The 14351-nt window shown below is 46.0% G+C and overlaps 1 non-coding gene across 1 annotated transcript; it reads right to left on the bottom strand.

Annotated features, from left to right (window-relative positions):
• Positions 1–11588: 11588 nt before the first annotated feature.
• TRNAH-GUG (transfer RNA histidin (anticodon GUG)) lies at positions 11589–11660 on the bottom strand. Its single transcript has one exon. It is a non-coding gene; the product is annotated as a tRNA-His (tRNA).
• Positions 11661–14351: the final 2691 nt, after the last annotated feature.

Below are 14351 nucleotides of genomic sequence, written 5' to 3'. Positions count from 1 at the left end.
AGTCCTTATTCTATAGTTAAATTCACGATCTCCTGTGAGGTCCTATAGTAAGATAAGATTTACAAGAGCACACAGATGACTGCGGCGGGCCCCTGGCTTCCATGACAGCCTATTAAGGCTATGTTGCTTTTTTGTGTACTTCTTTTCTTCATACAAAAAAGTATGTTTTGGCAGGAAAAAAAACTGGCATTTTTTATTGCATTTGCGCGTTTTTTCATACTTATTTTTCTGCTTTATTTTTAGTCTTGGCGATCCAGAGGTTCAGGCACTGTACCCCCTCGATCGCCACCTGGTCCCCGGCTGGTGTTACAGCCAGGGCCCAGCTCTCACTGGCCGGAGCGGTCCCCGCAGCTCCCTGCAGTTTAACCCACTGAATGCTGTGATCAGTACGATCGCAGCATTCCGGAGGCAGGGAGAGGAATTGCTTACCATTCCCTGGCGATCGGGTCCCTGTAATGCGATCACAGGGACCTGATTGCTGCCATAGTAACCCTGAATAGTCATCATGACGACCCTGGGTTACTGAGCTACAGATTGCCTCACAGACCATATGTGACGCCCCTAAACTAGTCAGGGTGTCACAGGGTACTGCACTCCTTTCTCTTTTGGTGCAGAGCTCAACCCCCCATGGTTCTGGGATCCTAACCTTTGGTATTGCTCCATTAGCATTAAAATCCTAACCACAACTCACACCACACCCTGTCAGGCACACCAGTGGGTGGTCTAGCTGGAACAGGGCCACTCGCCTAGGGGTCAGGCAGACTGGTGGGAGGGACTGAGTGAGTTGAGTGGTAGACCTCAGAGAGTGAGGAGCTGGAGGGAGTTGGAGCTAGGTCGCAGATGGTGGTCTACGACCGGAGGAGTCGGAGACTCGGTTGCAGGGTGTTAGACAGGCGTGCCAGACTTATTTTGGGAGAACGGTCGGCACCGAAAAATCTAGTAACCAAACTGGTACTGAGCACGGCGGGGTACAGGACCCTAGATCAGGGAGTAGCTTCACGCAACCTGATAATTAACCTGTGGAGCATAGTCTCTTTATGAACTTTCCCCAAGAGCTCAGAGATCGAAGGCATCAACACAACGAGGAGGACAGGGCTTTCAAGGTTATGCCAAGTGTCAGCCATCGAGAGCACAGCTCCTCTATTTAATTATAGGGAGCTAGACCCCAATAGCTTCAGGCCAAGGGGTCACTCAGAACATCTAAATTCTAGTGCATGGAGGCAGGTTACAGACCATCAGCAATACCAATGGGGACGAATTCCTGGACGAGCTCCCCTGAGCTCCTCAGAGTGGCAGCGACACCCAGAGACTTGGTTTACTTGTGTGTCAGAGTCTGCTTTATGGTCACATCAACACCAGCACGGCCTGAGTGAGTACACTGCACACCCTGCGTCCAACTTGCATAACGCTTGCCTACACTCCACCATCCAGAGTCCCGGAGCCTCCCCTACCCGTGGAGGGAACGTCATCTGGCTGCCCCACTCCATCTCCCCCGGGTACTCCCATCGGCAGCGGCGGTACTACCGCGAACCACGGGTGGCGTCACGAACATTAATTCCCTGTAAATAGCCCCCTTTAATTTTCGGGTGACCCTGAGCCCCCGGGTCTGGAGACCCTCGAGCCACAGTAACCAAGGGTCCGAGCAGTCTGACTGCTGCAGGGGCGGTACAACTGCTGTATGCGAAGTGCTGCGCAATAATCCACTGTAGTGATAAAGAACTGCAGGAGATTATAGAAACCAGGAAATAAACACAGAAACAATTGACACGCTGCTTCTTTTTTCCAGCAACAAAATTTACAAGGAAAAATAAAGCGGCGTGTGCACAGCTAGTCAGGATTTTTATAGACTTTGCTGGGATGCTTTTTCCTTCCTTTCATTGATTAAAATAAGCAAGGAAAAACACAAAAAAAAACCCCATAGCCTATAAGCCATCAATCACACCATGCAAATGCCTCTGCCAGAGGCAGTTAATCAGTAAGACATCAGTGAACGGAGGGGCTGGGGAAGAATATACAAGATATTCAGCACCTCCTGTATATGGAGCGGACACTGTCCACAGCTTCTGATAGCTAAATGTTACTTTTTTCTTGTACAAATATAGCATGTAACAATTTTTCGACTTATGAAGACAAAAAAATATAATGCCGAAAATGCTACATTCCCTCCCACGGTCCTCATCAATGTGTTCCAAAAACCCATAGGCACTCAGTATGGTTCTCTGGTGAGGCCCTGTGTTCCTATAAGCAATGCTTCAATGAATAAAAACCTGATGAATAAGACATTTGGTTCTATAAAAGCCCACAAAAGAATCCACCATGAGCCTCTGTATATTTTTCTGGCCATAGCAGGGCTAGCACTGGCCACCACTCTCTATAGGAAGAGTATCACGGATACGGATATGTACAAATGTTAAGGTGAACTCTTAACCAGAGATCACTAGTTGCCTACTGCCTGGCCGAATTGATATGGGCCAAGTGCATGCATAAAAGAATCCACACCAGACACAGTCGGATGTGTAATCTCTTCTTGGTCACAGTAGAAAATGGCACCAAAACAGACTGAGGAGACTCATGCGTCCTCTGATATAGGCTAGGGGCGTACACAAGTTCAGATATGCCCATTTAGTGGGACAGTTCATGGGCTAGCGAATGGGGAGATCCGTGTTGCTGTTGATGGGCGGGTCTGACTCCAGTGGATGAAACCATGATGATGGGAGGGACGTCATCTGGTGCATCCATGCTGATGGTTTGGTCTGTGATGTCTTGTAGCTTGACCAGGGATCTTCCCTTATATGGCGGTCTTCTTTCATCTGGACATTCCTTGCATTCCAAGCAAGGTGTGGATAACAGGAAATGGCGGCCATCTTTATATCTGTGTCATGTATATGATCTGAAACCTGAATTATGTAAGGCAAATCGATATATTTCCCACAATGCTCTATGTCCAGAGGTTAATTAAGTATTTCATCTTATGGCTCTCCTCAACACAAAGCGGATCCAAAGAAGTGCAACTGTCGTAACTCTTCTTTCTTATTTTTGAGCAGACTTTATAACAAATTTTTTTCAATTAAATAAGATTTACTCACTTTTTGACTCTTTAGCGTCTTATTTGCTGCCGACATATTTTTACTTTCCTCCTTCCCAGTTCAACTTATTGTTTTATTTGAAGTTATTAAGAAACTATTTATCTTCTTCTACACAGAAAGTTAAAAATTAGTTATAAAAGGTAATAATTAATCTGTGGACTAAGAACAAAACCATTGAGACATTTTTTTTAGTCTTTTTTTCGTGGTCTGGAGGCAATTTTTGTTTTCATACAAAAAAATGTCAGGGAGATGTGTTTTGAAAATTTGTTCAAATCTGATTTTATTTTTGTGTGTTCCCCATGATTTGGCGCTGGCTGAATGTGACGGCGAGAAAAACAGTGCGAGTGGAGTGCTATAAAAAAATCGCATTCCCCTCGGACCAATTCTAGCCTGTGTGTCAGAGCACATGAGCGATTGTTTTATCAGCCCTAATCGGACTGAGAAAACAATCGCAGCATGCTGCGGTTGTAAGCCGAGACTCTTTCTCTCGCACCTATTCAAGTGAATGGGGCGAGAGAAAAATCGCACTGCACTCGCGGTACACCGGTGTACCGCTAGTGCAGTGCGAGAATGGCAATAGCTGGCTACACAGGCGAGAGGGAGAGAAATCCCTCCCTCCCCTCCTGAGTGCCGGCCCGCCCCCCGCAGCTGAGGTCTGCGCGCACGAACGGACCTCAGTTGCAAGGACACACGCATGACACTCGGCTCTGCTGTACTGCCAGCACGAGCCGAGTGTCATGCAAGTGGATCGCAGTAGTCCCCGTGTGGCCCCGTCCTAACACTGAGTTACTCTGCAGCAATTTTGCTTTTTTTTTGTTCAACTTTTTATTTTTCAAAAAAAGGGTTTTTTAACATGTCATACAACAAAAGAAAATATACACTTACATAAGAAAAAGAAACATTTCACAGTTATGTGTACAAATATGCTATGTCATAAACATACTGAAAATCAATTGAAGGGTGGGCAGGATTTGGTCATCGGGTAAAACCCGGGGATGGGAGAGACCGGAGCCAGGCCTAAGGGGACCTGGTGGAGCCTCGCACAGCCCCTCAGGTTTGTGTATAAGAGGAATACGTGTTATCATAAGCCCATTTTCGTCCTCAAATTTGGTAAGTGTCCCCAAGCGCATCCCAATTAGCAATTTTGCTTTTTTAATAATTGCATATAACTTTACAGAACTTTGTGATAACCTCATTTTTTCCTCAATGCACCAGCCCATGCATTATCTTTACTGACACCAAAGAAGCAAAATTGGCAGCAACTCAGATCTGTTACATTCATAGGCAGATTATAAACAGGCTGGATATAATAAAAACATCACTATATCTTGTGTGTATAGTGCAGTAGTCTTGAAGTATTTTTTAGATTATAAACAGGGTAATCTGGGCTACCGTGCAGGGTTCAAAACTCCGCTGGGGTCCATGGCCAGAATGCACCAGCCCAAGCATTATCTGTACTGACACCAAAGAAGCAAAATGGGCAGCAACTCAGATGTTACATTCATAGGCAGATTATAATGAGGGTAAACTGGGCTACCGCGCAGGGTACGAAAGCTTTCCTGGAACTACACTGCTAGCAATACAAAAAGGCAGCACAGCTACCGGGGAGCTCCCATCACTGGAGCAATTACGTCGTCAGCCTGCGCTGTATATGCCGGCATCAAGAAGATGTGGAGCTAGATGGACCAGAGCAGAGCACCAGGAGAATGGGAGTAAGGTGAGTATGTGGTTTTATTTTTTTTATATGTGTATGAGATGTGTGCCAGTATATAGGGAGCTATATGGGGGCTGATGCAGTATATAGGGGGCTATGAGGGGGCTGGTACTGTATACAGGGGCTATGTGGGGGCTCATCATATATAGGAGGCTATTTTGGGCTTGTCCTGTATATAGGAGGCTATGTGGAGTCCATACTATTATATATAGAGGGCTATGTGGGGGCTTATACTGTATACAGGGGCTATGTGGGAGCTCATCCTGTATATATGAGGCTATGTGGGGCTCATACTGTATATAGAAGGCATTGTGAGGGCTCATACTGTATACAGGGGGCTCATACTGTATATAGGGGCTATGTGGGGGCTCAAACTGTATACAGGGGCTATGTGGGGGCTCATGCTATATATAGGAGGCTATGTAGGGATCATCCTCTATATAGGATGCTATGTGGGGCTCATTCTGTATCTATAGGGCTATGTGGGGGCTTATACTGTATATAAGAGGCTATGTGGGGCACATACTCTATACAGAGGCTATATGGGGGCTCATCCTGTATATAGGGGCTATGTTGGGGCTCATACTGTATATAGGGCTAATCCTGTATATAAGAGGCTATGTGGGGTTGATACTGTATATAGTGGGCATTGTGAGGGCTCATACTGTATACAGGGGCTATGTGGGGGCTCATATTGTATATAGAGGGCATTGTGATGGCTCATACTGTATACAGGAGCAATATGGTGGCTCATACTGTATATAGATGGCATTGTGAGGGCTCATACTGTATACAGTGGCTATGTGTGGGCTCATACTGTATATAAGAGCTATGTGTAGGCTCATACTTTATATAGGGGAGTGTCAGCCTACCTAATTCTCCTCAATACTAATATAAAATAACTATAATTAATATGTTAACATTAATATTGAGCAGTATTAATTTCAGCCTCTTGGTTTGGCCTCCACAACAGTCACGGTCTCTCATGTGGCCTTTGGGAAAATTAATTTCCCACCCCTTCTCCATTAGGTTTAGCACTACCTCATGCTTACACCTGCGTGTTAATCCCGTGATCTATCAAAAGAGGATCATGTGCACGTCGCATGAGGGCCCTCATCTTCTAAACTGCCAGGGGCCCTAGCTACTCTTTATCCGCCCCTTGTTACATTTATGTGAATCTGTAATTCCACCATCATTTAGCCAATTTTGTGTTGACGTCTAGGTTTTTCTGCAATGTAAAAAAATAAACAAACAAAGCCCTTCGGTAAAATCCGGGAAAGTTTGAAGTCTGTGAAGAAATTCTTGACGTTTTTGAGCTAATATATATATATATATATATATATATTGTGACGACCTGGGCCCTGAACGTCTTGGGGCACACGTCTGGCAGCGGGATCAAGACACACACAAGCACTTTGTCACTTAAAGAATCTCGGTGATTTATTCACATCCTCATAAACCACGCAGTGTAATGGGCCACAGCCACTTTCCCGCAGGACAATGTCTCACTGTCTGTTTAAACTGCTGATTGTTCATACAGTTCATTCTCTGGCATCAGCCAGTATAGTCCCCTTTCTGGGGTGTTACCTGCCAGTAGGTTTGCAGGCTGTCAGTCTGCCTCCATCCAGTCCAGGGAGACTCTCACACTGGGCTCAACATCCCGGCCCATGGACACGTTCCAATTCCTCACAGCCTCAGTGGATTCTGCAGCTCCCTGACATTTCAGAGCCCTCACTAGCTCTGTATGCACAGGATCTCCTGCACATGTGCTCCAACCAAGATGGCTCCCACCAGCACACAGAGATCATGTGACAAACGACAGCTCCATTAAATCCCATGAGACACACCTACGTATGGGAGGTATGTGGATGGTCAGTCCCGCCCATCACTTCTGACCATCCCATGAACCCAGCCCTGAATGTGTACAACAATCCTCATGGAACTACAAGTCCCAGAGAAACATTCCAGGTTCAGATCACAGAGGATTTCCCCCTCTGTGACACATACCGGCCATCTACCACATTGCATCCTTACATATCCCCCCCCTCTGTTCCAACTTGTAGGGTGGAACACTCGACAACCTACAGTGACCCTGAGACAGGGCATTAGGGAAACCATACCCTACCAGTCGAATGGGCCCTCTACGAAAACTTGGAGTTTCTGCTCCTGACCGACCATCCGCCACTGTCACCAAACCCTCCTCAGTGAACCCTCTTCTCAGACACGTCCGCCGGTCCGACATATCGTTCCATAACTGTCTCCAACGGTCAGTGTGGTAGTGAGACACCCCATCAGTCAAAACTACCGTGCGGCCTGACTCTGCGCTAACCAGTCCACTAGAGGGGCTCTTGTCCAGGTACCTCACAACCGAGCCGACAGATCTCCCACAACTAGACCCTGCACACTCTCTGTTTGCCAATCTACTATGGCCTCTTCTCTTATGACGTCTTAGGTCACCTTTCCATCTCCGCCTTTTCCCACCACCACTTTTGGCTATGGACCAGTCACTCCCTCCATCTTTTCTTTCAGATTTTGTTTTAGAGGGCTTGGACCCTTCAGAGTCTGTGCCATAGCCTGATTTATAGGTAGGTCTTCTATGACCTAGGCTCCTTTCCCTACAGGACCTACTTCCCTTGCCAGTGAAGGAAACACGTTCATCAGGTGGACCACACTTCTTCTCTGGGCCCTGGCCCGAAAGCGGTCGTGACCTCAAACTCACTTGACAAAGTGTCTCTGCAATCTTCTGTCTTTCAAGATCCATTTGCTTTACTTCTTCCAGGTATCCCAGGCGGTATTCTAGGAGAACTCGTACGTTTTCAACACACTCCTTTGTTCCCGCCATGACACATGGAACCATACCAACTTCACAGGGTAACCTGGCTTTATGATAAACCTTAAGTCTTACTCTCGTCACACCGGATGTATCAACCATCTCCTGCATGACTCTTCCATTTCTGCCAATCAGTTTCTTGACAAGTTCTCTGGGCACTTGTGTGACCTCTTCCACAAAGTCCAACAGCCTTCGAGCTGTTTTCACTGCTTCTTCAGTTTTCCCATAGATTTGGAATGTTCCACTGTGCTCTTCTAATTCAATCGCTGTAATACCTGGAACCTTCCTGGCTTGCTGAATGTTACTTTTCAGCGCTCTTAATGCGAGCCCAATTAATGATTTCTTCACCACCACAACTTCCTGAAATTCTGCAGTGAGCTGCTTCATACACTCCAAGCGTCTGGTGTCTTCTTCCATCTGTGCCGAGATGAGCCATTTCGTGCGAAGACACTGCAGGTGCATGTCACTCAGGATAGCCACCCGCTTCTTTGTGACATTACTGGCAGAGCACACCACCAACCGACAAGTCTCTGGGGCAAAGTACACTTCACAGGCCCCTACAGCCTTCTTAAACGTCTCATGCATCGACTTATGGGCACAGGCTTTTCTTAGGTCTTCGGGCACATCTACCATGCACTTAAAGAATGGACCGGTTTCGTGACCTTCAAGGAAATTAGACCATTCCTTTGGTCTCTTGCATCTATCTTTTTCTCTCATGCACGGCTCCACCTCTTGAGTTACACACTCTTCCGGTTCAGCTCCAGCCTCAGAGCCTTTGGGTTTGCTACTCTTCTTAACCAAGACAATCTCTATGTCTTCCATCTTGGTCTTACCAGGCAGGTCACTCAGGCTATCAGTTCCTGATAAGACCTCTGGTCCAGACTTCACCTCATCAGAGACTCTTTTCACTTCTGCAGCACCAGCTGTCTCTTGGGTCTTCACTGCGTTACCTTCAACTTCCTTGCGGGTCTCTGCAGTGTCACATTCAGTCCTCTTTTTTTCTGCAAGGGTGTCACACCCTTCAGCGTGGTACTCTGTTCCTCTTAGACCTTTGGCCCCGTTTTCACCCTTCATCACCCCAACACTGGGTAATTTACCGGTCTGCTCACCATGACCTCTATGGATTTGTACTTCACCAACTTTCTCCAGGATTCCTTGTCCTGTATTACCCTCTAGGATTTCACCTCCCACAGTGCTCTTGTCCGACAGACCTTCTGCTTCATGCTTGGAATCTATAGGAGACACCACCATTACTGCTTTGGTTGGCTCATTTTTTGACATTTCACCCTGCTGATGTCTGTCGTTACAATGTGTCAGTTCAGTTTCTGATACCTCTTTCTTGTGTAGGACATCGCTGTCTGACTCTACCTTAGCAGTTGCTACTGGCAATGTGTTTTCCTCGACCAGGTACTTCACTTTCTCTGCACCCTCAGACGGGATACCTTGCACAAGCTTTTGGCGCTTATTACGTCTCCGGCGTCTGGAGGAGGTTTTACCCTTCTCAATTGTCTGTACCTCACTGCACTCTCTTGTCCTTTTATAAGAGTCAGTGTCCATTCTGGAGTCATCGTCACTCCCCCTGGCGTCCTGGACTATCATGTCCCCACTTAACCAGATATCTGCCTCCCTTTCTGGAGCTACCCCGTTTTTAACGGTCACACTATTGGTTATTCCCTTAGTCCCTATGTCACCAAGTTGGGTCCGTCCATTTTCTTTGGTCACCCCTAACTTAGGACAGTCAATTTTAGAAGGTACTATCTCCTCCTTACCACACATAACTCCACAACAAGGACCCCTTTTCACCTCCCAATGTGGTAGGGTTTCCTTTGGGCTGTTCTGGCTCTTACACAAGCAACCGGATACGTCCCCCTGCTTCCACAAGTGCACAAATAATTTAGAGTCCCAACCTATAATAATTGGGTGCAGTAAATCTGAGACTACACCAACATCATGAGAACCACTGTCCCTGGCTGTCTTTATGACCACGCTGGATACTGGGTATTCTGTCTCATTATTGTGGGTGCAGCTGACGTGGATCTTCCTTCCAGGAATCAAGTTGACATCAGAAGTGGCCCTCACCAGGGTCACCAAGCTCCTTGAGTCTACGACCCCTGTTACAGATTCCCCATCCACTTCCACGGAACACAGACGTGGCTTCTCGTCGGATGGGTGGTCTATACCGCAAACCGGGCACTTGTGGCATGAACACTGTTGTCCCTGGCTACAGTCCATCTGCGCCACTTCACCCTTGGATTTGGGATGCTCTGCACCATTTTGGGGGACCACCGCTTTCTGGGACTCCTCCCCCTTTTGGGCATCCACCCCTTTATGGGACTCCATCCCCTTATGGGCAACCACCCCTTTATGGGACTCCACCCCCTTATGGGCAACCACCCCTTTATGGGACTCCACCCCCTTATGGGCAACCACCCCTTTATGGGACTCCACCCCCTTATGGGCAACCACCCCTTTATGGGCTTTCTGTGGCTTCCTTGCAGTGTCCTTAGATCCCAGTTCACACCGTTCCCCTTTATCTCCCTGGGTACCCTGTGCCCGTACTGGCCCCAGAAGGGAATTCACAAACTGGTCCACTGCTGCCACATCTCTGCGCACTGACAGCTCCTGCTGTCCACACACAAGGAACTGGTACAGCTCCTCCATAACGTCCAGGCTTGCGGCTCCACTCATGGTCGCTCAGCTTTCCCGGAACTTCGTGGACCCGCCGATCCACCGCAAGCTGCTTGAGTGCGCCGTCAATTTTCGTGGACCCGCCGATCCACCGCAAACCGCTTCAAAAAATTTTTTCGTGGACCCGCCGATCCACAGCAAGCAGTCCGTATCCACAAGAATATGTCCTAGGCCGTTGCCCTTAGCAACCAGGCTGTGTTGCCCCTAGCAACCAGGCTGCGTTGCCCCTAGCAACCAGGCCATATGCCCGCGTTCTCCACCATAATGTGACGACCTGGGCCCTGAACGTCTTGGGGCACACGTCTGGCAGCGGGATCAAGACACACACAAGCACTTTGTCACTTAAAGAATCTCGGTGATTTATTCACATCCTCATAAACCACGCAGTGTAATGGGCCACAGCCACTTTCCCGCAGGACAATGTCTCACTGTCTGTTTAAACTGCTGATTGTTCATACAGTTCATTCTCTGGCATCAGCCAGTATAGTCCCCTTTCTGGGGTGTTACCTGCCAGTAGGTTTGCAGGCTGTCAGTCTGCCTCCATCCAGTCCAGGGAGACTCTCACACTGGGCTCAACATCCCGGCCCATGGACACGTTCCAATTCCTCACAGCCTCAGTGGATTCTGCAGCTCCCTGACATTTCAGAGCCCTCACTAGCTCTGTATGCACAGGATCTCCTGCACATGTGCTCCAACCAAGATGGCTCCCACCAGCACACAGAGATCATGTGACAAACGACAGCTCCATTAAATCCCATGAGACACACCTACGTATGGGAGGTATGTGGATGGTCAGTCCCGCCCATCACTTCTGACCATCCCATGAACCCAGCCCTGAATGTGTACAACAATCCTCATGGAACTACAAGTCCCAGAGAAACATTCCAGGTTCAGATCACAGAGGATTTCCCCCTCTGTGACACATACCGGCCATCTACCACATTGCATCCTTACAATATATATATATATATATATATATATATATATATATATATATATATATATATATATATATATATATATATATATATATATATATATATATATATATATATATATATATATATATATATATATATACACACACACACACAGTATATGTTTCAAACCAGTAAAAAGTAATTTGTTATTGGTTCAATAGCCTCTAATATACAGCTAAGTTATATTTTCTAGAGAGGGAAAAAGATATAACTAACATACATGACGGGGAGAAAATTTTAAAAACTACATACATATATATACCAGTAATAAAGATTAAAAAAAAAAACACTGCCGTGACCCGGATTCGAACCGGGGTTGCTGCGGCCACAACGCAGAGTACTAACCACTATACGATCACGGCTGGTGTGCAGACGTTGCTCCTCACTGAGCTCTTCACTGAGCAGCGTCCTTTGATGTTCACACACGACGCCAGGATATAATCTGAGTGACTGTACCACTTTATATCCTGTTATACAGATCTAGCCGCATCTTAGCTGTAAAATATCCAGATCAGGTGCAATAAAGTTATTAAATTTAAGCATTGGAAAAATTATCAACAGTAAAAATCTTCTGGTTCCAAAACATTTTGTTAACTCGCACAATCTCCAGTCGCCTCAGTGTCCGGAAAGTGTCAGCAAATTTTACAAAGTTATAAAGCTTTGTTTTGTTTTTTGCACCAATACATTTTATTCTACGCGTTGCAAAGAATGGAATATGAATTGGCATCCACAGCATAAATGAACGTGTGTGGATTTTAAGGGTTAAAAGGATTTTCCCAACTCCATAGATGGATATTGTTGGATAGAGCTTTCAAAAACAAGTAAAGTAGTAAAATGTTCAGTCGTTCTTGAGATGTTAAAGGGATTCTGTCAGCAAGTCAGGTTTCTGCAATGTAATCTGAAGACAGCATGCTGCAAGAGTTAAAACAGAGAATTCAGCCCTGCATCTGTTATCTCACAGTCTGTTTACATGCAATGTTAGTTTAAGCCTCTTATCTTTATCATTAGTGGGTCTCAGCAGCATGTGAGCTTTAGTCCTACTCCGCCCCCTTCTGTGATTAGCAGCTTCTTTCTATGGAAATGTACACTGAAAGCCTGGTATGGGCGGGGCCAGCTCTCCCAGCACTGCTACATATAAGATCTAAAATCTTTCAGTGTCAGAACGGCTGCAGCGACTAATCTAAGTGATATGTGATGCCCCAGGGGCTGTGGGGTACTCGGTCCCGGGCACGCGGTGAGCAGTGGCGATCAATCGTGGTCTCGGCCGATGCCCGGTCCTGTGACCCTGGGGGTTGGTCCGAATAAAAAAGGGGTAAAAATAAAAGGGAGAAATAAAAATAAAGAGTTTTTCGACTACGCCACTTGTGGTGTGCGGCCAGGTTATTGGGGCAGCTGCTGCAGGGTCCTGCTGGGGATGATGGAGTTGTGCAGCTTTAGGTGTTTTGGGCCCTCCGCAAGCAGGGCTAGGCCCCAGCAGTGGATGGTGAAGGGGCAATGACAGGGGACAGTCAGTATATGTGCAGAGGTGCAAAGGAAACAGTCCACACCAGCATTGCGGTTCAACTTGCCTTTACTGGTCTGGTATCTGGATCCGCTGGTGCCGGTTACAGGTGTTCCCGCTCCCCTTGTTCTCCGTACCAGTTGTGACCTGGGTTGGCTGTCCTCCGTGCACACTTGTTGTTGATGGGCTCCCGTGGCCTAGAGCTTCTTGGAAGTCCCTTCTTTTCAGTCTTGGTCCTATTGCAGAATAGGATAACTGAAGTGAGCACTAATATATATATTATGAGTGCAAGCCAAAAAATACATACTATACAAAGGATAAGGCTGCACATCAAACATAGATAATGGTATAATGCCTCAAGCATATGGAAAAATATTGGAATATACAATGAAAAATGCTACTTGCTAATTTGAACATGTGAATAATGAATTGCATACCTGCTATGAATATTAGGAAAAAGGAGATATTTAGCAATCGCATTGATCAATGTAACTGAGCCCCAAAGCCTCGTCAAGGCATATCTCTATATTGGGGTCCCTAGCTCTGTGACCCTAACTGTGTGTCATCTCATTGCAATTAAAAACTGCTGTGGGTGGAGAGGGGTAACTAAGGACTTTCTTATATAGGAGATGGAAAAAACATGGCCGAAAGGGGCGGAGCTGTGTTCACATTCAGAAAAAAAACTACATATAACTGAATAGGATAACTGAAGTGAGCACTAATATATATATTATGAGTGCAAGCCAAAAAATACATACTATACAAAGGATAAGGCTGCACATCAAACATAGATAATGGTATAATGCCTCAAGCATATGGAAAAATATTGGAATATACAATGAAAAATGCTACTTGCTAATTTGAACATGTGAATAATGAATTGCATACCTGCTATGAATATTAGGAAAAAGGAGATATTTAGCAATCGCATTGATCAATGTAACTGAGCCCCAAAGCCTCGTCAAGGCATATCTCTATATTGGGGTCCCTAGCTCTGTGACCCTAACTGTGTGTCATCTCATTGCAATTAAAAACTGCTGTGGGTGGAGAGGGGTAACTAAGGACTTTCTTATATAGGAGATGGAAAAAACATGGCCGAAAGGGGCGGAGCTGTGTTCACATTCAGAAAAAAAACTACATATAACTGAATAGGATAACTGAAGTGAGCACTAATATATATATTATGAGTGCAAGCCAAAAAATACATACTATACAAAGGATAAGGCTGCACATCAAACATAGATAATGGTATAATGCCTCAAGCATATGGAAAAATATTGGAATATACAATGAAAAATGCTACTTGCTAATTTGAACATGTGAATAATGAATTGCATACCTGCTATGAATATTAGGAAAAAGGAGATATTTAGCAATCGCATTGATCAATGTAACTGAGCCCCAAAGCCTCGTCAAGGCATATCTCTATATTGGGGTCCCTAGCTCTGTGACCCTAACTGTGTGTCATCTCATTGCAATTAAAAACTGCTGTGGGTGGAGAGGGGTAACTAAGGACTCCTGTGACCCTGGGGGTTGGTCCGAATAAAAAAGG

The sequence above is a fragment of the Anomaloglossus baeobatrachus genome, chromosome 9, assembly GCF_048569485.1.
Source record: "Anomaloglossus baeobatrachus isolate aAnoBae1 chromosome 9, aAnoBae1.hap1, whole genome shotgun sequence".
NCBI classification, from domain to species: Eukaryota; Metazoa; Chordata; class Amphibia; order Anura; family Aromobatidae; genus Anomaloglossus; species Anomaloglossus baeobatrachus.
The sequence above is the reverse complement of the archived record's forward strand: the minus strand, read 5'-3'. Positions and strand labels throughout refer to the sequence as shown.